Source organism: Furipterus horrens, unplaced genomic scaffold (assembly GCF_987537825.1).
Source record: "Furipterus horrens unplaced genomic scaffold, mFurHor1.1.pri manual_scaffold_5, whole genome shotgun sequence".
NCBI lineage: Eukaryota > Metazoa > Chordata > Mammalia > Chiroptera > Furipteridae > Furipterus > Furipterus horrens.
The window spans coordinates 176,241,032-176,265,876 of record NW_028327175.1 but is presented as its reverse complement, the minus strand read 5'-3'; the positions used below and the strand labels follow the sequence as shown (position 1 = coordinate 176,265,876).

At 37.6% G+C, this 24,845-nt stretch overlaps 1 protein-coding gene across 6 annotated transcripts in view; it reads right to left on the bottom strand.

Moving 5' to 3' along the window:
• SHLD2 (shieldin complex subunit 2) overlaps positions 1 to 24,845 on the bottom strand; it is a 206,886-nt gene that overhangs the window by 156,377 nt on the left and 25,664 nt on the right. For 4 of the 6 annotated variants that reach the window (XM_090278341.1, XM_090278345.1, XM_090278347.1 and 1 more), the window contains exon 2: positions 11,007 to 11,064. The exons of the other annotated variants lie outside the window; for them this stretch is intronic. The gene's annotated coding sequence lies outside the window, so the exon portion shown is untranslated. The remainder of the gene's footprint in view (positions 1 to 11,006; positions 11,065 to 24,845) is intronic. 6 annotated transcript variants of the gene reach the window in all.

Here is a 24,845-nt window from a genome sequence, read left to right as displayed (position 1 = left end):
GGTTAGGAACCTCTGGGAAATTTTAAATGTGCCAATATCCAAATCATAGGGGTGCCAGAAGGAGAAGAGGAAGAGCAAGAAATTGAAAGCTTATGTGAAAAAATAATGAAGAAAAACTCTCCAAATTTGGTGAAGGAAATAGACATACAAGTCCAGAAAGCACAGAGAGTCCCAAACAAGCTAGACCCTAAGAGGACCACACCAAGACACATCATAATTAAAATGCTAAAGGTTAAAGATAAAGAGAGAATCTTAAAAGCACCGGGAGTAAAGCAGAGTTACCTACAAAGGGGTGCCTATGAGACTACCAGCTGATTTCTCAAAAGAAACCTTTCAGGCAAGAAGGGACTGGCAACAAGTATTCAATGTGATAAAAAGCAAGGACCTACAAAACCAAGACTATTCTATCCAGCAAAGCTATCATTTAGAATGGAAGGGCAAATAAAGGCTTCCCAGACAAGGTAAAGATAAAGGAGTTCATCATCACCAAGCCATTATTATATGAAATGTTAAAGGGACTTATTTAAGGAAAAGAAGATCAACACTATGAACATTAAAATGACAACAAACTGACAATTACCAGCAACTGAATCTAAAAAATAAGAACAAAAACAAACTAAGCAAACAACCTGAACAGGAACAGAATCATAGTGTGGGGATCATTTGCAGGATTGTCAGCTGTGAGGGGGGAGGGGGAGAAATAGGGAAATGGTGCAGGGACTAAGAAGCATAATTGGTTGGTACAAACTAGACAGGGAGAAATTAAGAATAATATAGGAAAGGGTGAAGTGAAAGAACTTCTATGTATGACCCATGGACATGAACTAAGGGGAGTGGGACTGATGAAGGGAAGGGGGGTACTGGGAAGAGGGGAGCAAAGAGAAAAGAAATTGAGACTACTGTAACAACATAATCAATAAAATATACTTAAAAAAAAAAAGAAATGGCTTAATCTCTCAATTTCTTCTAATCCAGATGGTTGGCCCACTATGTCTGAGTCAACAAGACAAAATTTTAGATGTTTATTCTCTGAAGAGGACTTTCAAACATAGGAACAGAAAGCACATTGTGGGAAGAAGGACTTAATGAAACCTGGGGAATTAAATAAACACATATATATACTTCCCTCACTTAGCTCCCAGAGAATGAGTTTTCACATACCAAGCAGGAGCTTAAAAGACTCTTCTCTTTTTGGAAAGGGAAAAGAAATAAGAAGCAGATATCAAAGGCTCCCCCAGTAAATGGCAAAGTCAGATCACCCTGCAGTGAACCCAGAGTCAACTAGTAGCAATGATATACCCAAAGCTTCCAATCAACTTTTGGCCACACCTAAAAAAAAAAAAAAGTAGAAGTCTAGTCAACACAATTCAATATCCATAGAACAGAAGAGAAAACAGAAAGGAGAAATATCAATGAAATAATTCAGGAAAATGTCCCAGAATTAAACAATGTTAAGTTTACTATTTGAAAACCCAGAATGCACAGGATAATGAATTTTAAAAATACATCCATACAAAAGCATATCTTTTGAAATTTCAAGATAGAGGAAATCAAGAGAAGATTCTACCAGCTTCCAGACATGCAGAAACAGGAAAAAAAAAAAATCGGAATGATTTGGAACTTTCAGCAGCCACAGTGCAAGCTGGACAAAATTGGAACAATAATCATCAAAATTCTGAAGAAAAACAACTGCCAATCTGAATTATACAAAGAAAGGCCAAACTATTAATCAAGGTTAAGAAATGCTAGATATTTCCCTGGCCAGGTTGCTCAGTTGCTTAGTGTCATTCCTATATGCCAAGGTTGCAGGTTTGATCTCCAGTCAGAGCACATAGAAGAATCAACCAATGAATGCATAAATAAGTGGAAGAACAAAATATCAATGTTTCTCTATCTCTTTCCCTCCTTCTCTCCCTCCCTCTAGAATAAATAAGTAAATAAATGCAAGGTATCACATAATTGGCCTCCCATTCACCCTTTCTTAAGCCAAATGTGGAAGTAAACCAAGAGGAAGACATGGGGCAGAAGAAACAGAAGATCCAACACAGGAGAAAAGAATTCCTAAACTAAGAACCAGGAACTATGAGGACACAGAAACCACTCTAGACTGGAGCATGTTGCTTGAAAGGAACTTCTTCAACACGATGACACTAACAGAATAAATGATGTGAAAGAAAATAGGAAATTTGGGCAGTTAGTAGAAAATCTTGAGTTTAATTAGTGATAAGGACACAGAAAACCATACAAACAATGTCCTAAACCAACAACTTAGTAACATCAATTCAAATGTTACTTGAAAAAATCACAGGAAAACATCAAACAGCTAAGAATTGAGAATGGATACCTCTGAGAAGGGGAAATAAGGTGAAGCTTAAAAATACTGTGTATCAACAATTGCTAGCGAACTACTTAACTTATTAAACTGTAACTTTTAAAAAAATGAAGATAATATAAAATGTGGAAGATAGAGACATAAGGTACCTAAGGATTTCCCCAAAAGATAAAATCTATCCTGGCAACTAAACTGACCTCTGGAAACTTAGAAATCTATCAAACTTGTCCTACAAAGAAAAGAATAAAATAACAAAAAAATGAGTTTGGGTGGGTCAAGAATGAAAGCAGCAACATTATCCATATGTTATCATAATTCTTGCCAAAAGCATTATATCATTAGCAGAAATCCAATCCTTAGGTTTCTGTGCTTCAGTTCCTTAGTCTGTTTAACAGTATCTCTGTCAGAGTTGTTATTAAGCTTAATGAGATAATGAAATAAAGTGCGTATAGCAATGTTACCGATATTGTTAATACACTTAATACTCTACCTTAACCCTCTGAGTGCCATGCATAATTGCTAAAATTTGCGTGAGAAATGTCAGGCTATTTTGCTGAGAAATGCAGAGTTTATGAAAAATGTCTAGCCCTGGCTATTGTGGCTCAGTGGACTGAGCGTTGGCCTGCGAACCAAGTGTCACTGGTTCTATTCCCAGTCAGGGCACATGACTAGGTTGCATGTCAGGTCCCCAGATGGGGGTGCAAGTGAGAGGCAACTACACAGTGATGTTTCTCTACCTCTCTTTCTCCTTTCCCCTCTTTCTAAAAATAAATCAATAAATAAACAAATAAATAATTTTTTAAAGTCTATAAAAACCTTATTATTCGTAATAATTTGCTGAAAATTTCACAACATATAGTAAATACACCCTTCTTTTGTAAGCAGTGTTCTTTGATGCAATTGAGTGAAAATTTATTGCATTAAAATTACTTTATTATAACAATTATTTTAGAAAAAATAAATTCTTTCCTTCAATATGGCTTTTGAAGTATAATATATGGCATAATATAAAATCCATGATTATAACTTGAAAAAATACACAACAACATGGATAACAAGGGAGAAGCATGCCAAATATTGCATACATTTTTGAGAAAAAAAAGAAAACTTCATAACGTACCAAAGAAATGAACACAAACGGCATTATACTAGAGACGTATATCAATAGACATCAATATATATCAACAGTGAAAAAGTTTATGAACAGAATGCTAATGCTATACCGTGAGGCAATGAAAATGTCCATTAGCGAAAGCTTCCTCATCATGCACACTGCATAGTTTTGACGATTATTGCAAAGATAAATTAAATTAAAAGGACTGTTTAAAATGTAAGTAAAAATTTTAACAGAATTAATATGTCAGTATTTGCACAAGCATAAAAATTCAAAATTAGGATCAACATAAGAAAAAGTTACATCAATATATAACCTGAGGGGACTTCCGGCCAAGATGGAGACGTAGATAGATATGCTGCATCTCCCTCCACAACTAAGAAAGAATACAATTGCCTCAAAACTAGAAACAAGAAGTTTCAGAAAATCAAACTGCATAGAAGTCCAGCAAACAAAGATTTAAAGAAGAAATACTCATCCAGACAGGTAGGAGGGGCAGAGCCAGGGCAGAGAGGACACGGTGGGGTGGCAGCAGCAGCGGTTGCAGTGGCAGCAGCAGGCCAGCGGAAAGCACAGTCACACATTTTAAAAAGTCAGGAGGGACACCTGGGGAGCGTTCCCAGCTCCTCACTGGACCTAGCAGCAGCTCACGGTCCCAGCACCGGGCAAAATCAAGCCTCAATGCTTTTGACATGCAGACCAGTGGAGGTTGGGGTGGAGGCAGAAACCGCCGGTCTCAGCAGAGTCTGCTTGTTTAAAGGGCCCCCACGGTCCTAGAACATCGCAGACCCACCCACTCTGGGAATGACGGCCAGGGCAGCAACTAGAGGGGCACCAGTCCAGTGCAAAAGTGGGATAGGTGCCTGGAAAAGGGGCGAGTGCTGGACAGGCAGCATTGTTCCCTCTCGGACCCCTCCCCCACATACAGCACCACAACGTGGTGAAACAGGTCGCCCTGTACTGATGAATCCCTAAGGCTCCACCCCTTACAACGTAACAGGAGCGAAAGCTCTACCTGGGATGCGGGGGCAAACAAACACAGGAGACTGTCAGAATGAGGAGACAGAGGTATGGCCCAAAAGGGGAAATGGATCAAGGTTCCAGTGGGACAACTAAGTGACGAGGAGATAGCCAACCTAACAGATTCTAAATAATAACTTTGCTGGGTAGAGCAATCATGGCTGTAGGTCCCTGCTTTTCATCTCTGAATATTTCTTGACAGTTTCTTCTTGCCTGCAAAGTTTCTTTCGAGAAATCAGCTCAATCTTATAGGAACTCCCCTGTAGGTAATCAGCTTTTTTTCTCTTGCTGCTTTTAAGATTCTCTCTTTATCTTTAACTTTGGCATTTTAATTATGATGAGTCTTGGAGTGGGCCTCTTTGTATCCATCTCTGTACTTCCTGGACTTGCATTTCTATTTCCTTCACCAAATTAGCGAAGTTTTCTTTCATTATTTTTTCAAATAGATGGCCAACTTCTTGTTCTCTCTCTTCTTCTGGCAAACCTATGATGCAAATCTTGGAAGGCTTTAGGTTGTCCCTGAGGCTCCTTATATTGCCCATGTTTTTTTGGATTCTTTTTTCTTTTTGTTGTTCTGATTGGTTGCTTTTTGCTTCCTTCTGTTCCAAATCATTGATTTCTCTGCTTCATCCACTCTACAGTTGATTCCCTGTAAATTATCCTTTATTTCAAATAGTGTATCCTTCATTTCTAACTGGATCTTTTTTATGCTGCTGAGGTCTTAAGTTCCTTTACCATCCTTATAACCAGTGTTTTGAACTCTGCATTTGAGAAATTGCTTATCCTTGCGTCGCCTAGTTCTTTTTGTGGAGTTTAGATCTGTGCTTTCATTTGGACCATTTTTCTTTGGCTCCTCATTTTGGCACCCTCCCTGTGTTTATTTGTATTAGGTAGCTGCTATGACTACCTGTCTTGGTAACATGGCCTAATATAGTGGGTGTCCTGTAGGGTCCAGTGACACAGCCTCCCCTACTCTCGAAGTTGGGTACTCGAGGTATGTCCTTTGTGTGGGCTGAGTATACATTGCTCTTGCAGTTGAGCTTTGGTTGTCATTGGTAGTTAATGGGAGAGATTGACCCAGGTCAGTCGGCTGCAAGGATTTGTTGTAACCACTGACCGCCAACTTTCACACTCCATGGAAGATCAGCTATGTAGGAGCAAGGTGCTCTACATAATCTGTAGCTGACCACTGAGTGCTTAGGCCCTGGGGTTTCCCAGGTAGTGCAGACCAAAGTTAGACCTCACCTGTGTTTTGCTCAGGGCCACCCTGCCTGACCTATAAAGCAATCTGAGATGGTTGCTACTTGTGTTGGGCTTGGAGATTCCCAGGCAAAGACAAGCTGTGAATCTAAGTTGGCTGCTACTGGAGCTATGCCCAGGACCATTTATAATAGGTATGGGGGCTGGGGGCTCGTTGAGCCTGGCTGCTGCTTGTTTGAAAGGATTTAGAAAGTTTTGAAGCATGATCCAAGAACACCCATTCATATGAAAAGCCACTGTTAACAGCTGTAAGTTGGGTGGGACAGAACCTCAGGGGATCTCTAGCACAGACAAAACAGTGTTAGACAGGTTGACAGAGTCTCAGATATGGCACCAGCCTGCCATCTATGGCTCTGCAGGAGGGCTCAAAAAAGAAACAAAGGTCTCTGTCTGCATTTCTTTCTAAGAGAATGCTGTCCCCCAGCTCTCGCCTTGATGCCAGACACTTCAGTTCCTCTCTGTATGTCACTGGTGCCTTTCAAGCTGCTACTCTAGTGCTACAGATCAGAGGGAGTGAGTCTGGCTAAGTTCATGTCTGAGTTCTTTAAGAGGAACTGCTTGGGACTTGAAGTTGCTTCTACCTACTCAATCCCCACTGGTTTAGTTAGCCAGAAGTTATGGGGACTTATCTTCCTGGCACTGGAACCCTGAGCTGGGGGGTCTAGTGTGGGATTAGGACTCCTCCCTCCTAAGATAGCCCTCCACAAATTTTTATCCACCACATGTGGTTATGGGGCCAACCCATTCTGCATCTCTGCCCTTCCTACCAGTCAGGATGAATATGGTTTCTTTAATTCTGTAGTTGTCAAACTTCCATTTAACTTGATTTCTCACAGTTCTGAGTGATAGCTGCTCAATAATTTAGTTGTAATTTTGATGTGGTTGTGTGATGAGGTGAGCTGTTTACCTATATTGCCATCTTGACTGGAAGCTCAACAACTTCTTTTGTTCTCTCATACCTAACAAAATAATAGCTATTACAGATTAAGAATTATGTCATATAGTTTTTTGTTAATTATATTTTATTGTTTATGCTATTACAGTTGTCTCAACTTCTCCCCTTTTGCCCCCACCACCCAGCACCCCCACTCCCTCGGGCAATCCACACACCATTGTCCATGTCCATGGGTCCTAAAGATATGGTCTTTAGCTACTATATTCCCTATGCTGTACTTTACATCCCCACGACTATTTGGTAACTACCAATTTGTACTTCTTAATCCCTTCACTTTTATCACCCATCCTCCCAACTCCCATCCCATCTAGCACCTATAAGCATCCCATCAAAACACCTATAAGTGGAACCTAATGAGCAAAACAAACAAAAAAGCAAAAAAGAACCAGTGACATGCAAATAAGGAACTGACAGTGACCAGAGGGGAGAGGGTGGGGGATAATAAGGAAAGAAGGGAAAGGGTCTAGTGAAGGAACAAGTATAAAGGACCCATTAATATGAACAATAAGGTCGGGACTGACTGTGGGATAGGGGGGTGGGCAAGGCAGAGAAGAGCAATGGGGGGAAAACTGGGACAACTATAATTGAACAACAATAAACTAAAATTAAAAAAAGCATTCTCCATATCTATGATTCCATTTCTTTCTGCTTATTTTGCTTTTTAGATTCAATAGTTGATAATGTTTTTATTGCCATTTTATTTTTCTTTTTTTAAGATATCCCTCTTAAAGAAGACCCTTCAACATTTCATATAATAATGGCTAGGTGGTGATGAACTTCTTTAGCTTTTTCTTGTCTGGGAAGCTCTTTATCAGTCCTTTGATTCTAAATGATAGCTTTTCTGGGTACAGTCATCTTAGTTGTAGATCCTTGCTTTTCCTCACTTTGAATATTTCTTGCCAATTCTTCCTGGTCTGCAAAGTTTCTGTTGAGAAATCAGCCGATAGTCTAATGGGAGCTCCCTTGTAGGTAACTAACTGCTTTTCTCTTGCTGCTTTTAAGATTCTCTGTCTTTTAACCTTTGACATTTTCATTATGATTTGTCTGGTGTGGGCTTCTTTGGGTTCATCTTGTTTGGGACTGTCTGCACTTTCTAGACTTGTATATCAATTTCTTTCACCAAGATAGGGAAGTTGCCTGTCATTATTTTTTTCAAATATTGATAGGTTTTACATTTCTTGCTCTGTCTCTTCTTCCAGCACCCCATGATGCAAATGCTGGTACACTTGAAGTTGTTCCAGAGGTTCCTTACACTATTCTTATTTTGGAGAGGAGGGCATTCTTTTTTCTTCTTGCTTTTCTGATTGGGTGCTTTCTGCTTCCTTCTCTTCCAAATTGCTGGTTTGGTTATCAGCTTCACCCACTCTACTGTTGATTCCTTGTAAATTGTTCTTTATTTCAATTAGTGTGTCCATTTCTGATTGGATCTTTTTTTATGCTATTGAGGTTCTAACTAAGTTCATGGAACAATTTTTTTTTAACTGTTGTTCTCATAGGTCATTCTTAAACCAGTATTTTAACTCTGCATCTGGTGGATTGCTTGTCTCCATTTTGTTTAGTTCTTTTTCTGGAGTTTGGTTCTGTTCTTTCATTTGGGCCATGTTTCCTTTCTCCTCATTCTGGCAGCTTCCCTGCAGTTGTTTCTACATATTAGTTACAGCTGGTACACTGGCAGGCTTAAGAGAGTGGCCTAATATAGTAGGTGTCCTGTAGGGTCCAGTGGCATAATCTCCCTATCACCCAAGCTGGATACTTGAGGTGTGCCCATTGTGTGGACTCTGTATGTACTCATGTTGTAGTTGAGCCTTGATTGCTGTTGGCATGTCCAAAGTCAGCCACCACTTATATTCTATCTGGGGTCACCCAGTATAGTCTACAATGCTATATGCATATGACTAGTACTTGTGTTGGGCCTGGAGGTGCCCAGGTGAGGCCAAGTTGTGAACTAAAGCCAACTGCTGCTATTGCTGGGCCTGGGGCCTCTTAGTGAGAGGTATGGGGCTTGCTATGGCCAAATGCTTCTTGTTTGAGAGCATTTAGGAAAATATGGAACATAAGCCAAGACAAGTTATTCCTATGGAAAAGCCACTGGAAATATCTAGGGTAGGCCTGGAAGTCAGTGGGGCAAGACCTCAGAAAATCACCAGGGTAGGGTGAACAGTGTGAGCCAGGATAAGAGACTCAGATATGACACTAGCCTGCTGGCTCTATTGGGGGGAGGGCTCATCAAAGGAACAATACCCTCTGCCAACATTTATGTGTGGAAGAAAGCTGCCCCCCCCGCACCCCCCAGCTCTCACCCTGATGCAGGACAGTTCAGTTCCAGTTCTCCCTATATGTCCCTGGTGCCTTTCAATCTGCTGCCCCCATGCTGGAGCTCAGAGGGAGTGAGTCTAACTAAGTCCATACTCAGGCCCTTTGATAAAAATGATCTGGTACTCCAGAAGTTTCTGTCTTCCAGAGCCTTGTTTCCACTGTATTTTACAGCCAGAAGTTATGGGGATTTATTTTCTTGGCACTGAAACCTTGGGCGGGGGCCTGGTGTGGAGCTGGGACCCCTCGCTCCTGAGATATCCCTTCCAATTTTTATCTACCACATGTGGGTGTGAGACTAGTCCGATCCACATCTCCGCCCCTCCTACCACTCTTGATGCAGTTTCTTGTTTAATTCAATAGTTATAGGACTTACATTCATCTCGATTTCTGGCAGTTCTGAATGACCATTGTAATTTTGATGTAGTTGTGTGAATAGGCGAGCTGTGTTTACCTACGCAGATGTCTTGACTGGAGGTCCATACATTGTGTTTTCATCTTTATATATTTGTAAACGTAAACAGTATATAACAGAGTACCTGCCTTCTAACAAGAGCTTAACATATTTATTTAATGAATGAATAACTAGGATTAAAAGTACTATCTGAATCATACTATTTCTATGGAGAAATGCACTATAATTTCCAATTAAAGGAACAATTAAAGAAACTCTGGCAACAAGACCAGAGTCTGAACACCAAGAGCAAAAAAAGCATGGGCAGAATCTACTCCATCTACATAACAACTACTCCTACTAGAAATCACATTCTGGTCACAGATCACTCATACTGTTTCTAAGTATATATAAGGCACTAAGTTGAATTTTCATAATATAAAATTTGACATCTAAAATTTCCCTGGCTTCTTGTCCTTTACCACTACCTTAAAATAAAATAGAAGCCATAACATTTTATCTAAGAATATATTTTCCCCAGTTCTACTGAGATATAACTGACATACAACATTATATTAGTCTAAGTTGTACATATGATTTCATATATGATATGTGTATATTGCAAAATCATTATCACACAGTTTAGTTAACATCCATCACCTTACATAGTTACAGAATATTTTTTCTTGTGATGAGAACTCTTGAAATCTACTCTCTTACCAATTTTCAAACATACAGTATTGTTAACGCTAGTCACCATTCAGGGTACATTTCCAGAACTTATTTATCTTATAACTGAAGTTTGTACCTTTTGATCACCTTCACTCATTTTCCCCAGCCCCTACCCCCTGCCTCTGGCAACCATCAATCTGTTATCTCTTTCTATGCCTTTTGTTTTATGAGATAATACAGTATTTGCCTTTCTCTGTTTTACTTATTTTACATACTATCACAAATGTCAGGATTTTCTTTTTTATGGCTAAATAATATTACAGTGTGTGCATGTGCGCACATGTGTTTATATAGCTCACATTTTCATTATCTATTCCGCCATCAATGAACACTTAGGTTCTTTCCATGTCTAAGCTACTGTAAATAATGCTTCAATGACCATGGGGGTGCAGACAATCTCTTTGAGATAGTGATTTCACTTCCTTCAGATATATACCCAAAAGTGAAACTACTGGATCAATGGTAGTTCTAATTCTTTGAGGTAATTTTTTTTATTTGCAATTTCAACTTGTTAGCACAGATTATCAACTGCAAACTTAATATTACAGCCAAAAAAATTCTTAATCAATATTCAGATAAAAATCCTGATTAAAATTCAATATTTATCTAGTTCAAATGCAACTATGTACATTTACACATTCCAGAAATGAATTAGATAAGAATACCCAATACAACATAAGTTATTTTAGGCACCAAAATAACTGCAAAAATAACTCAGAAGTATGGTTAAAATTATAGAATTCAGTAAACAACATATTCAATATCCACAGTAACATTAACTTTTTTTTAACATAGGCTATATTTAATGAAAAATGTGAAAGACCACAGAAAACTGTAAATCATAAAGAACAATTAAGAGACGTAAATTAATGGAGGATTTACATACCACATCTGTGGACTGCAATCTAATTTTCCAGAACTGATGACTATTAAGGTTCTTTAGTCTGTAAAAACATAATATATTCCAAACAAGGATAAATAATTCATAGTGACTTTGATATTTTAAAACCTGAGAGAAACTCCTTAAAAAAGAACTCCCTTTATTTTTCATTACTTAAAGAAAACAATTCAACCTCTATATTATATCCTTAGAAAAATAAAGATTTATTTATCCTAGAGTCAGATCCCACTTCAGGCTTTATGGAATGAGTGATTATCATATTTCTTCTTCCAAACATAAAATTCCTATGTATTGTCACCTTAAATGAGGTAAGCATGAAAAGCACTTAAGCTCCAATCTAGCATTGGAAATACTCCATAAATAGTATTTCTTTTGAGTATTCTTTCTACTTTGAAATTCCATACCATCAATGAAATCAGTTCTTTATCATTTCATTTTATGTAAATTTAAGAAGGTTGTATAAATATTTGGGTGAATGTAGATAGGAGGTTAAATAGTTGATGATGACTTGTAAACAATAGGAGAGGCATGGGTAGTGTCATCAGTGGAGGAGACAAAAGCATCTCTAAACCACCTATACTACACAAACAATACCTTTTACACAAAATTTTTGAGAGACCTTTATGAAACAATTTTGATAATTTTACATCCAAATAAACCAGTCATAATTAATTAACCTATTTTGAACTTTGATTCAAGAATACTTTTCATAGAAAGATCATTAGTAAATTGTAATAAATTATTAAACTCACTAAGGAAAAGCAAAGTCAGAACCATAAAGTCACTTATAGAGACCTACCCTAATAAAATTGATTCCTACACCGGCAGGAAGTAATAAACATCATCAGATGGAAGCCTATTCCAACTTTTAGAAGTGGGTGGGTGGAGGAATAAGAAAGCATAAAAATTTGACATTGTTTCTAAGGTATAGCTTTATATTTTAATATTTTCATTCTGAAAAACAAATGAAGTATATTGAGATCTCTATCTGGCTTGCCAAAAGGGTTGTCATAAGTACTAATATTCTAAGATTAACATTTTAATGAACTTTTCTCTCACTACATAACAGCCCTGGCTGGGTGGCTCAAGTGTTTAGAGCATTGTCCCCATACACCAAAAGGTTGAGGGTTTAATTACTTGTCAGGGCACATAGCTAGGTTGCGGGTTGAATCCTCAGTCGAACACATGTAGGGGGCAACCAATCAATGTTTTCCTCTCATATCTGTCTCTCTCACTCTCTTAAATCAATAAACATATCCTTGGGAGGAGATTAAAAATAAAAATTACATAACATGATGCAACTGCTTTTAAAAAAGTTTGGCACTTCCTCAGGAAGTTAAACATAAAGTTACCATATGACCCAGTAACTCCATCCTAGGTATATACCAAAGAGAACTGAAAACATATGTCCACACAAAACCTCTACACAAATGTTCATAGTGTTATCACTCATAATAGTCAAAAAGTGGAAATAACCCAAATGTCCATCAACAGATGAATGGATAAACAAAATATGAAATATCCATACAATGAAATATTACTCAGCCATAAAAAAATTAAGTACTGATATGCATCACAACACAGATTTTGAAAATATGCTAAATGAAAGAAATCAAACATATAAAATAATATATTGTATGATTCCATTTTGATGAAATACTTAGAATAGGCAAATCCGTAGAGAAGTAAAGCAGACAGTAGCTTTCATGAGCCAGGGAAGGAGGAAATGAGTAGCAACCACTTAAGGGATACAAGGTTTCCTTTGGGGACGATGAATGTTTTGAAACTAGATAATGGTGATAGTTGCACAACACAGTGAACACACTAAACACCACAGAAAATTTTATGTTATGTGAATTGTATTTCAATTGATAAATGAAACCCTACATAACAAAAAATAGATGCTAAATATCTTACCAAAAAAAGTTAACTTCCAAAATAAACACTGAGTATTTTGATACTCCTTTAAAAACCTAACTGCTAATTTGATAAGGTCATCATAAACATTTTCAAAATTAAATCTTTTCTATGATGCCCAGTGCCATCCTTAAGATTTCTATTGGATAGGAATTCTCATAAAACTCTTAGCACCAGCTTTGCAATGATTAGTCTGCCGAGATAGGAATCAGTTTATATAATATCTAAACAATTCGAGTGAGATTTAAAATGGGCAGAATATTCTATAAAATTTGGTTTATCAATATCATATCTTGAATTTTAGTATGGAGAGGAACATGCTTATTTCTAATGAACAAGACTAGCAAAAGATTAAAAAGGAAAATTTTTATATAGGAAAATTAATCTGGTCTGCTTTAGTACTCGTGAACCTATCTGACATCCATTTAAAAATTTTTTGATACTCAATAGAGAAAGGCAATATCCAAAAAAAAGAAAAAAGCCATGCCAAGTACATTAACAGACTATTGTTTATTTTGCCTCAAATAGAGTGGAAAATACAACTTCTGCTGAACCGAATTCTAGGGAAGGCCAAATTCAGTCACCTACATAATAATATACCCAATGCCCGTTCACAGTCTTCGTGACCTTAATTGGGTTTGCGTAGAGTAGGCTCCCAAATATACATGGATTATGTATATTATCAGATTAAATAATAGTTTCAATTTAAAATAATAACATCTGTTTGGGGCCTGTGCTAACCAGACACTGAACTAAATGCTTTACACATATTATTACTCATTTCAGGTTCCCAATATTTTACACAGGTTAAAAAACTTGCCTAAAGTTACAATACTAGTTAGTACATTGCAAACTCAGGATTCAAAGATCTGTCAGACATACAATCACTTTTGTAAAACATACCAAATGTGGGCAAAGGGACATATTTTCAGTTTAATTAACACTCACATTCCCTCTTGAACACAGCTTCTAAATGTTTAGGGGGTGAGAAAGAAAAATAGTATTTTTAAAGAACATTACTGAGGAATGAAGTGAGAAGTCTAGGGAAACATGCAATGCACTATGTGCCTACTATGTGCCATGTGCTGCGCTGGCTATTTTAAATGCATGAACACTTAATTGTTACAATCCCGGGAAGTAAATATTGGTATGTCCTTTTTTTACATAAGAGACAACTGAAGCTTATAAGGTCCAAGAAGGTTAAATGCCCAAAATTAGGATTAGAAATCAAGTTCAGTCCATCAATAAATATTTACTAAATGTTTACTATATATCAGAGCTATAAGAGACACTTAGAATAGAATATTAGACCCTGCTCAGGTAGTTTAGTTGGTTAGAGCATCATCCCAATACACCAAGTTTGTGGGTTCAATCCATAATCAGGGCACATACAAGAATCAACCAATGAATGCATGAGTAAGTGGAACAACAAATTGATGTTTATTTCTCTGTCCCCCAATCTCTCTCTCTCAACCCCCTTCCTCTCTCTCTCCAAAATCAATAAATTAAAATAATAGAATACAATTTTAGGATCCCCCTCATACAGCTTGAACCAAACACTGTCCCCCCACCCCCGCTTTTTTTTGCTTAGGGAGTAAGTCATTGTGAAATTGAAAAATCGCCATAGACTTCATTTTCTTTATTTTTTAAATATTTTATTGTTTATGCTATTGCAGTTGTCCCTATTTAACCCCATTGCCTGTGTCCACCCAGCCCGCCCTCCACTTCCACAGTTAATCCCCACACCGCTGTCCATATCTATGGGTCCCTCATACATGTTCTTTGACTAATCCCTTCACTTTCTTTCAATCAGTCCCTGCTTCTCCCCTCCCATCTTACAGTCATCATGATTCTATGCCTCTGTTTCTATTTTACTCATTAGTTTATTTTGTTCACTAGATTCCTCTTAAAAGTGAGATGATATGGTATTTGTCTTTCACCAACTGGCTTATTTCACTTAGCATAATAGTCTCCAGTTCCATCCATGCTGTTGCAAAAGGTAGGAACTCCTTCTTCCTTTCTGCTGTGTAGTATTCTGTTATGTTGATGTACCACATTTTTTTATCCACTCATCTACTGATGGGCACTTAGGCTGTTTGCAAATCATGGCTATTGTAAACAGGACTGCTACAAACATGGGGGGTGCTTACATTCTTTTGAATTGGTGTTTTAGGATTCTTCAGGTATAATCCCAGCAATGGACTCACTGGGTCAAAGGGCAGTTCCATTTTTAAGTTTTTGAGAAAATTCCATACTGTTTTCCATAGTGACTGCATCAGTCTACATTCCCACCAACAGTGCACTAGGGTTCTCTTTTCTCCACATCGTCAGCACTTGTTTGTTGATTTGTTAATGATGGCCATTTGGGCAGGTGTGAGGAGATATCTCATATTGGTTTTAACTTTCATTTCTCTGATGGCTAGTAATGTTGAGCATTTTTTCAAATGTCTATGGACCATCTATATGTCCCCCTTGGAAAAGTGTTATTTAGGTCCTCTGCTCATTTTTTTGGATTATTTGTCTTTCTGGTGTTGAGTCATATAAAGCTTTTTATATGTTTTAGAGATTAAATTCTTGTCTCATGCATCATCGGCAAATATGTTTTCCCATGCAACTGGTTCCCTTTTCATTTTGATGATGGTCTCTTTAGGTGTGCAGAAGCTTTCTAATTTGATGTAGTCCACTTGTTTATTTTTTTCCATTATTTTCCTTGCCCTAAAGGATATATGGGCAAAAAGACTGCTACTCAAGATATCTGAAAATTTACTGCCTATGTTTTCCTCTAAGATTTTTACAGTATCATGACATATTTAAAACTTTTATCCAATTTGAATTTATTCTGTTGTGTGGTGTGAGATGGTCTAGTTTCATATTTTTGCATGTACCAGTCCAATTCTCCCAACACCATTTATTATTAAAGAGACTTTATTCCATTGTATGTTCTCGCCTCCTTTGTCAAATATTAATGAACCGTAAACGCAAGAGTTTATTTTTGAGTTCTCTATTCTGTTCCATTGACCTATGTGTCTGTTCTTATGACAGTACCAGACTGTTTGGTATCAGGTATTGTGATCTCTCCAACTTTGTTCTTCTGTCTCAAGATCGCTGAGGCTATTCAGGGTCTTTTTTGGTTCCATATAAATTTTTGGAATGTTTGTTCTAGTTTCGTGAAATATGCTACTGGTATCTCAATAGGAATTTTGTTAAATCTATAGATTGTTTTGGGTAGTAGGACATTTTAATGATGTTAATTTTTCCAACCCATGAACATGTACATATTTCTACTTATTTGTAAGTTTCTCAATTTCTTTCTTCAGTGTTCTAAATTTTCTGAGTAAGTCTTTTACCTCCTTGGTTAAATTTATTCCTAGGTACTTTATTTCCTTTGCTGCAATAGTAAATGGGATTTGATTAATATTTTAAGTGATGATTCATGCTTTGGTTATATATGCCCATAAACCCAAGTTGACTGTCATGAAAACTGAATAAACATACAGTAGTAAATGTGAAATACAAGGTCTCTCTGAAAGAAGTCCAACCATTGTTAATATAATGAGAATGGTTTGCATGACATCGATGTAACCTAGCAGCCAAGGAAAGTGGACTGGAATGCACATGCATGTAAAATGACAACTTCATTGTACTAGCCAGTGGGGGCAGTAGATGCCATTGAGTGAGTAGGTGTACTGTGTCCATTGCAGTCAAAATGACTGAGCAAGTAGAGCAATGAATCTGCATCAAATTTTGCATTAAGCTCGAAGAGTCCTCTGCGCAAACTATTCAGATGACTCAGAAGGCCGCAGCTATGGGCAATTGGTGACTGGAAGCTTCATCACAACAATGCTCTTGGTCAGGCATCATGTCTCATGCAGTTTTTTGGTGAAACATCAAATCACCCAGGTGACTCAGCCCCACTATAGCCCAGATTTGGTGCCCTGTGGCTTCTGGCTCTTCCCAAAACTAAAATCACCTTTGAAAGGGAAGAGATTTCAGACCATTGATGAGATTCAGGAAAATCTGATGGGGCCGCTGATGGCAAATGGGAGGACTGTGTGAGATCCCAAGGTGTCCACTTTGAAGGGGACTGAGGAGTCATTGCCCTATATACAATGTTTATTGTATCTTGTATCTTCTTCAGTAAATGTCTCTATTGTTTATATTACGTGGTTGGATACTTTCTGGAAAGACCCTGTATAAGCAGTAATTTACAACATGCATGATTTTGAACATACTGCTCAATGGAGAAGGCCACTTTGGAAAATACACCTCACATGTTCTGGAGAATGATTTAAACTATTAAGTATTCTATGAAGCTTTTGAAAGTCTGTCAGATTTTAAATGACAACCATGAAATTTCAAAAAGAACAGAAGTCAGCACCAAAGCTAGTTTAACATTAATAATAAGTGATCTAATAAATAGGTCTGTGTTTGCCCAGTCAGGTTTTGCTTATTATGTCAGTTGAGAAGCCAGAGGGAAACTGGTTTTAACTCAGATACAACCTGTATCATGACAATATCACTTTATCAGTAATGTAGCTGCTGTCAGCATAATACTGAAACAGTTCAAATTTAAAATTGATCTTTCTTAAAATTATTTTCATAATCCATTCACAGTATAGAACTGAAACAACCTCCTTAGGAAATAAAGAACAAAAGGATAATTAACATTTATTGAAAGCCTTTTATATGCAAGACACTACATGAATTTTCACATTTAATTCTTATAGCCACCCTGAAAGATATTAACTTTGTCTTTTAGAGTAAGAAACAGAAATTTTGAGAAATGAATTAACTTTTTCCTAAGGTCACAAACCTAATAGAGAGGTAGAGCCAAGGTTCAAACTCTGATGTCAATTATTAGAATGTTTCACATCTGTCAGTTTCTTAACTTGTAAGTTTTATTTTTAAAAAATTATGTTAGTATGATAGCAGAGAAAGCAGAGTAAAATAGTGATTTGAATTATAAACAGTTTTAGTACGGATAAAGTACTATGGAGTGACATTGACCTTTTAAAAATTCCTGAGGTCATTGTGAAAGGCAATATAATTATCAACAGAAAGCCAAGGTAAAAAAATACAAAACTAGTTATACTCTAAAACAATGATGTTTAAAAGACTGCAGATCACCAGTGCAGGCTGGCTCAAAGCGGCATCTCCCAGAGATAAGTTTCCACAGTCAACCAAGCGAGAAATGCTGGGCTTAACACTAAACCAGTTTCATTATTGGTTACAAACAGTACAATATACTGCTTGAAAGCCGTCTGGATCCTGTCTCTTTGTGCTTGAATCCTGGTCCTTTCACCTATTAGCTTAGCCATCTGACCTTGGGCATGTTGTTTCACCACTCCAATAACTGTATAAGAGCTGTTGTTAAGATCAGAAAGATTAATACAACGTGGGGTTGTTACAACAGGGCCTTAAAATAAGAAGTGCTCAATAAATGCTGAATTATTAGTACTAATATCATTTCCTTGAGCCTTTTTTAAGCTGATGAAAGTTGGTGTTCATAGGGAAACGTGAAGGTGGATAGAGATGAAGTTTCTCAAACCTAGAGATGGAACTCACTTTTTCACAGACCACCCCTTAAGAAGACTCATTAATATCTTTTTAAAATGCTGTTGAGAAATAATAAAGAATTCTATTCTAAAATAAAATCTGGTCCTAGCTGGTGTGGCTTGGTGGATTGAATGCCGGCCTATGAACCAAAGGGTCACCAGTTTGATTCTGGGTCGGGGCACATACCTGGGTTCTGGGCCAGGTCCCCAGTTGAAGATGTGCAAGACGCAACCGATGGATGTTTCTCTCACACATTGATGTTTCTCTCCTCTCTTTCTCCCTCCCTTCCCCGTCTCTCAAAATAAATAAATAAATAAAATCTTATAAAATAAAATAAAACCTGTTTTTAAAAAAACAAAATTACCTTCCCAATTGATGAACACATGGAGGGGCTGGGAGGGTGATATGCCTGGAGAGGGCATGGACGCTCCATGCCTTTTCCCTCATATCTCCCCCTATGCCCCTCTTCCATTTGGCTGTTCCTGAGTTGTACCCTTAATAAACCAGTAATATCTCCTTACAGGCTCCAGCACACAGATTCTCTGCCTGGAACAGGTACATGTAGTGGAAAGGAACATCATTTATTTGCCATTCTTGCAGTGCTCAGTGGCTTCAAGTGGCTGTCTCCCTAATCAGAGCAGTCATTCAATTATCCAAGACACTGTGTGGATCCTATTCCATCATCATCTGCCCTGGAATCAACTATTAAGGACAAGAACATTTTCCATTATCAAGATATGGCCATCCCTCTACATCTCACCTACATCCACTGTGTACACTTGAAATCAATATTCAAATGATGTTTTTTCATTTGGCATTTATTGTGCCCATTTGTGAAATTCACAGCCATTACTAGAACTGCGAATTATGCTACCCTTCCATTTAGAATTTTTTCTAAGCAATATGTGTCAGGATTTTCAGAAGTGCTTAACCTGTTTCACCAATCATTTCCACCCCTGCCTTCTTCCTCATCCAGGACTAAGGCTTGCCAAAGAAGAAAACAGCTGCATGCTAAGGTTTTTTTATGGCATGCTGAGCAAAGGCCACAGATGCTAAACATTGTTAAGTATACCTGAACATGATGAAGTCATCTAGCTTTGTGTGTAAGCCAGTATCTCAGTATGTCAGTGTAAACCCATTTTCCCACAGATTAATAAAAATTATGAAATCAGCTAAGACCACCATGTTCTTCATCACTACCACAATCATCGAAAATGTAAGCCACTCGAATAATTAATTAATTAAGCCTCTTCAATTAATTCCTCTTTCCTGTGGATTCTGATCTCACTTCTGCTGTGTATTCTCCCCCTCTTTGAAAATCACACACCCTACAATAGCTATACTTCCTGATAATCATTTACATTGTTCCACTGTAAACAAATACCCTAAACCCCAAACCAATTTAAATAACACCCTAGCAATCTTCTTGTCTAAACTAAAATATCAGTGCAAGCTATTCTTTCTCCCACTTACAGATGCAAAGCATTGAAGTCATTCCTTGTTCACTATCACAGGTCTTTAGCCTCAAATAAAAGTACCTCTTCTGAGGTTTATGTCATCTGTTGCTACCTCTCTCCTTATTACTGGTGTCTATTGACCTTCTGGTCACTCTTCCACATTCACTAAAGACTTTGGAACCCAGATGAAAATCTTTACACCCCTTGCTCTGCCACCATTCTGAGCAACTCACTTCCTGTGTAGCTGACTGCTGTTAACACTCAAGCTTTACAGTTATCTTACCTCCTCAACTCCGATAACCTTCACTTTTTCTCCACTTCAGAAACCCATTTGACAGCCAGAGGTTGTATGCAGTCAGGACCAGCAACCATTCCTCCTATTTAATCTTAAACTTCAATATCCATCTTGACCACTTTATATTCCAGCAAATACTTTCTTGTTTCATCTGTTCCCTTTTCAGCCTAGACTTGATGGCCCATCACCTTAAACATTCTCAGTACTGGAATCTCTGGCCTCCTTACCATTTCTGCCACAATGGCCTGTAAAATCCAGACCAACATCAACCCAACTGCTCAACTTGTCTGCTTAGACATCCAGGCTGGTGAGGCCTGAGATGGGGGTAAAAATAATCACACAACTATATATACCAGAATCATGAAAACTTCATTATTATAATTCTTCTAAGTAATCCAATTCAATTAGTCCTCTCATTTCCCTCAATGGCCTCAAAATTTTCCCTTTTTCCTCAAACTCTCCCCTTGCAATTGTTGCTGAACTCAAGGGTTTTGCCACTTGAGGTGTTCTATTCAAGAACGAGACATGGTTGTCGTTAGGTAGTTTTATTTACTTCCAGCAAGTAAAGGAGGAGGATTCACATCCAAAACTCTGTCTCCCCAAAGAGAGGTTTAGCTATTGCTTATATACACTATTTGGTCAATTATCTGTTGATTTCTTCTTTGCAGTTGGCTACACTTACAGGATTAAGTTCCTGTCAAGCTCATCCAGTTTACAGTTATGGCTACAAAATACTATGCTATATTTGAGTAAGAACGACCCAGACCTTGAGACAATCACCCTCCTTTTCCCCCTATAATCTCAGCTGATGACATTATCTCCCATTTCACTGAAAAAGTACATTAAGTGTGTTGATACCCCAAATTCCTTACCTCCACCCAAACACTTTTTCCATCTATACCATCCCTTTTTCATTATTCCTACTTCAGTGCAAACTATATTCCTATTCCTACTCAAACTCAGTATTTTCACTCCATTCCTTCAATCAATCTCACAAACTTCCTTTTTCCTATACCTTCCTTTTGTCCATACCTTCAATTTCTCCCTTTTTACTGACTCTTTCCATTTAGCATATAAACATGCTGAAGTCTCTGTCATGACACATGTCCTTTACCTACTATCCTAGATCTACTTTTTTTTCATAACCAAACTTTCTGAAAAGAATGTCTTCACTTCCTGTTGCCACTCTCTCAAAATTATTCACTCAGTCCTCAGCACCCTACCATTTATCTCCACCATGGAGACTCCACTGAAACCATTCTATAGAATATGTGCTTGTTTTAGTTAACCTATTTGCTACATTTGACACTACATGGTCTTAAAACTTCTCAGCCTTCACTTAACATTTACTGAAACCCTACTTTATGACAAGAACTGGAGATAAGATAATGAACATGGCAATCACAGCCCTCAAAAAGCTTAAAATTAAGTGGAAGAAGCTTCTATGATAATTCATACTCTTCTTTCAACATCCCAGATCATTCCTTCCTTTCTCTACTCAACCCTTAAGTGCTGACAATCCCCCAGGGCTCCTTTCTTTGCATTTCTTTCTTTCTTTTTTTTTTTTAGATTTTATTTATTTACTTTTAGAGATGAGAAGTGAGGGAGGAAGAGGGAGAGAGACATGAATGTGAGAACATCGATCTGTTGCCTCTCACATGCCCCAAACTAGGGACCTGGCTCACAACCCAGGCATGTGCCCTGACTGGGGGTCGAACTGCCAACCTTTCAGTTAGCAGGCCAATTATTCACACCTATGTTTCTTGCTAAGAGTTTTTGAGTTTCAGCTCTTATATTTAGGTCTTTAATCCACTGCAACCATAATTCTTAAAAACTAAGAATTTAAATTGCAGTATCTAAGGGCTTAAGAGTAAAGAGCTTTTTAAAATTCTAAACCCATGACTTTGAATATTACAAACTTAAGTGTGGAAGAGACACTGTTCAATGACTTGACTGCTGTTTGACCCTTGAAATGGACTGGACCATAACAGAAATTATTTCCCATAAACCCCCTCAAGAGACTAATCAACACTTCCCCTCTGTCCCAGGCATGCTGATTGCTGGAACGGGCCCTTTCCCCTCCCCAGGGAAACATGTAAAGGATTTTCCCCTTATCTGAAGTAGGTCACTCCCTGGTACCCCTATATCCAGCTTTCTTTGTTCTATGTAACTCCTTAGAGCCTACCACATGGCACTGATTATTTACCCAAGGGTCTGAGTTTACCTAGTATTAATTAAATTAAACCAGAAGCTACTGACTTCATCCTAAATTGGAAAGATTGTTTTTTTACTACCCAGTAGTAAACTAAGGAACTTCTAGTTATAAAGAAATAAAATTACATCTTTGCACATTTAAATTTGTAGTTAGAAAATTTATGCCTGCTATACTTTCAGTGGGGTTTCCTGAAACACAAAGTAAATTGTAAAGCCCTTGCATACATGATCTACCTCTCCAAAATCAAAACATGTTGTTTTTCACCTGAACGACCATAATTAGATTGGTTTCTGTCCATTACTAAAATATGTCAAGGTCTTTCCAAAATTAGGGCTTTTACACATGCCACTTCATTCCCTTGTTTTCACAGCTCTTTATATAAGTTTCTCCAACTCATTCTTTGGTTTTAGTTTATTTTTTAAGTATACTTTATTATTTTGTTACAGTAGTCCCAATTATTTTCCCTTTGCTCCCCTCTGCCCAGTACCTCACTTCCCTCCAGCAATCCCACCCCCTTAGTTCATGTCCATGGGCTGTGCATATAAGTTCTTTGGCTTCACCCTTTCCTATATTATTAACTTACCCCTGTCTATTTTGTACCAACCAATTATGCTTCTTAATCCCTGCACCATTTCCCCATTTTGCCCCCTTCCCCCTCCCAGCTGATAATCCTCTAAACGATCTCCGTATCTATGATTCTGTTCCTATTCTGATTTGCTTAGTTGGATTTTTTTTTTTTTTTTTTAGATTCAGTTGTTGATAGTTGTGTGTTTGTTGTCATTTTAGTGTTCATAGTTTTGATCTTCTTTTTCTTAAGTAAGTCCCTTTAACATTCCATATAATAATGGCTTGGTGATAATGAACTCTTTCAGCTTTAGCTTATCTGGGAAACAATTTATCTACCCTTCCATTCTAAATGATAGCTTTGCTGGATATAGTCTAGGTTGTAGGTCCTTGCTTTTCATCTCATTGAATACTTCTTGCAGGTCCCTTCTTGCCTGCAAAGTTTCTTCTGAGAAATCAGCTGGTAGTCTTATAGGCACCCCTTTGTAGGTAACTCTGCTTTACTCCCGGTGCTTTTAAGATTCTCTCTTTATCTTTAACCTTTAGCATTTTAATTATGATGTGTCTTGGTGTGGTCCTCTTAGGGTCTAGCTTGTTTGGGACTCTCTGTGCTTTCTGGACTTGTATGTCTATTTCCTTCACCAAATTTGGAGAGTTTTTCTTCATTATTTTTTCACATAAGCTTTCAATTTCTTGCTCTTCCTCTTCTCCTTCTGGCACCCCTATGATTTGGATATTGGCACATTTAAAATTTCCCAGAGGTTCCTAACCCTCTCCTCATTTTTTTCAATTCTTGTTTCCTCATTTTATACTGGTTGACTGTCTTTTTCTTCCTTATATTCCAAACCATTGATTTGAACCCTGGTTTCCTTCTCTTCCCACTGGTTTTGTTTGGGTTTTCCTTTGTTTCATTTAGCATAGCCTTCACTTCTTCCCTTATGCGTCTGCCATACTTAAGCATATTTGTCAAGCCTGTGACCATCTTTATCATCAGTGTTTTGAACTCTGGGTCTGTTAGGTTGGCTATCTCCTCATCCGTTAGGTTGGCTCTCTCCTTGTCACTTAGTTCTCCCACTGGAACCATACTTCTCTGTCTCCTCATCTTTACAGGCTTCTGTGTTTGTTCGCCTCTGTGTCTTTCTTTGGTTTTAATTTAAATGTTCCTTCCTTGAAGAGGCCCCCGACAATGACCCCATATAAAGTACATATTCTCTATTCTCCTGTAGCATAGCATCTTATTATTTCCTGTCTAGCAATCCTCCCACTTCTAACCACCCGACTAAAAATGAAAGCTCTGTTCTTGTGTGTCTTGCTCACCAACTACCCTAGTATCAGGTCAATAACAGTTGCTCAATATATACTTCCTACATGATAAGTAAATCAAAGTAAAGTGTAACAGACAAAAATAAACTATAAACTGTTTTTTATTTCTGATAAATCAAAGTATCCAAGAGTTTTTAAAAATTAAAAGTAGACAACCACCATATTTTAATTTGGATATCAAGACCACATAAAAAACATAAATAATTTTCTATTTCTTTTGTAAAAACAATGTAATTATGGAGTTTTAGAAAGATGGTATATAAAAATCACAGGGTACCTTCTTTAAGCTAAATCCCATTGAAACTGAAACAAATCATCAAGATAATTTCCCTAAAATTAAAAAACAAAAACACAAAGTGCAGAAGGAAAAAATTTAGCCTATAAAAGCTTTACTGAAAAACAAGAGACTCTTTGACTATAATGAAAGATGCCCCATACTCTTTTCTGCTCAAAAAGTAATGGAAGATATCTTTGCTCCCCATATGAACCTATACATC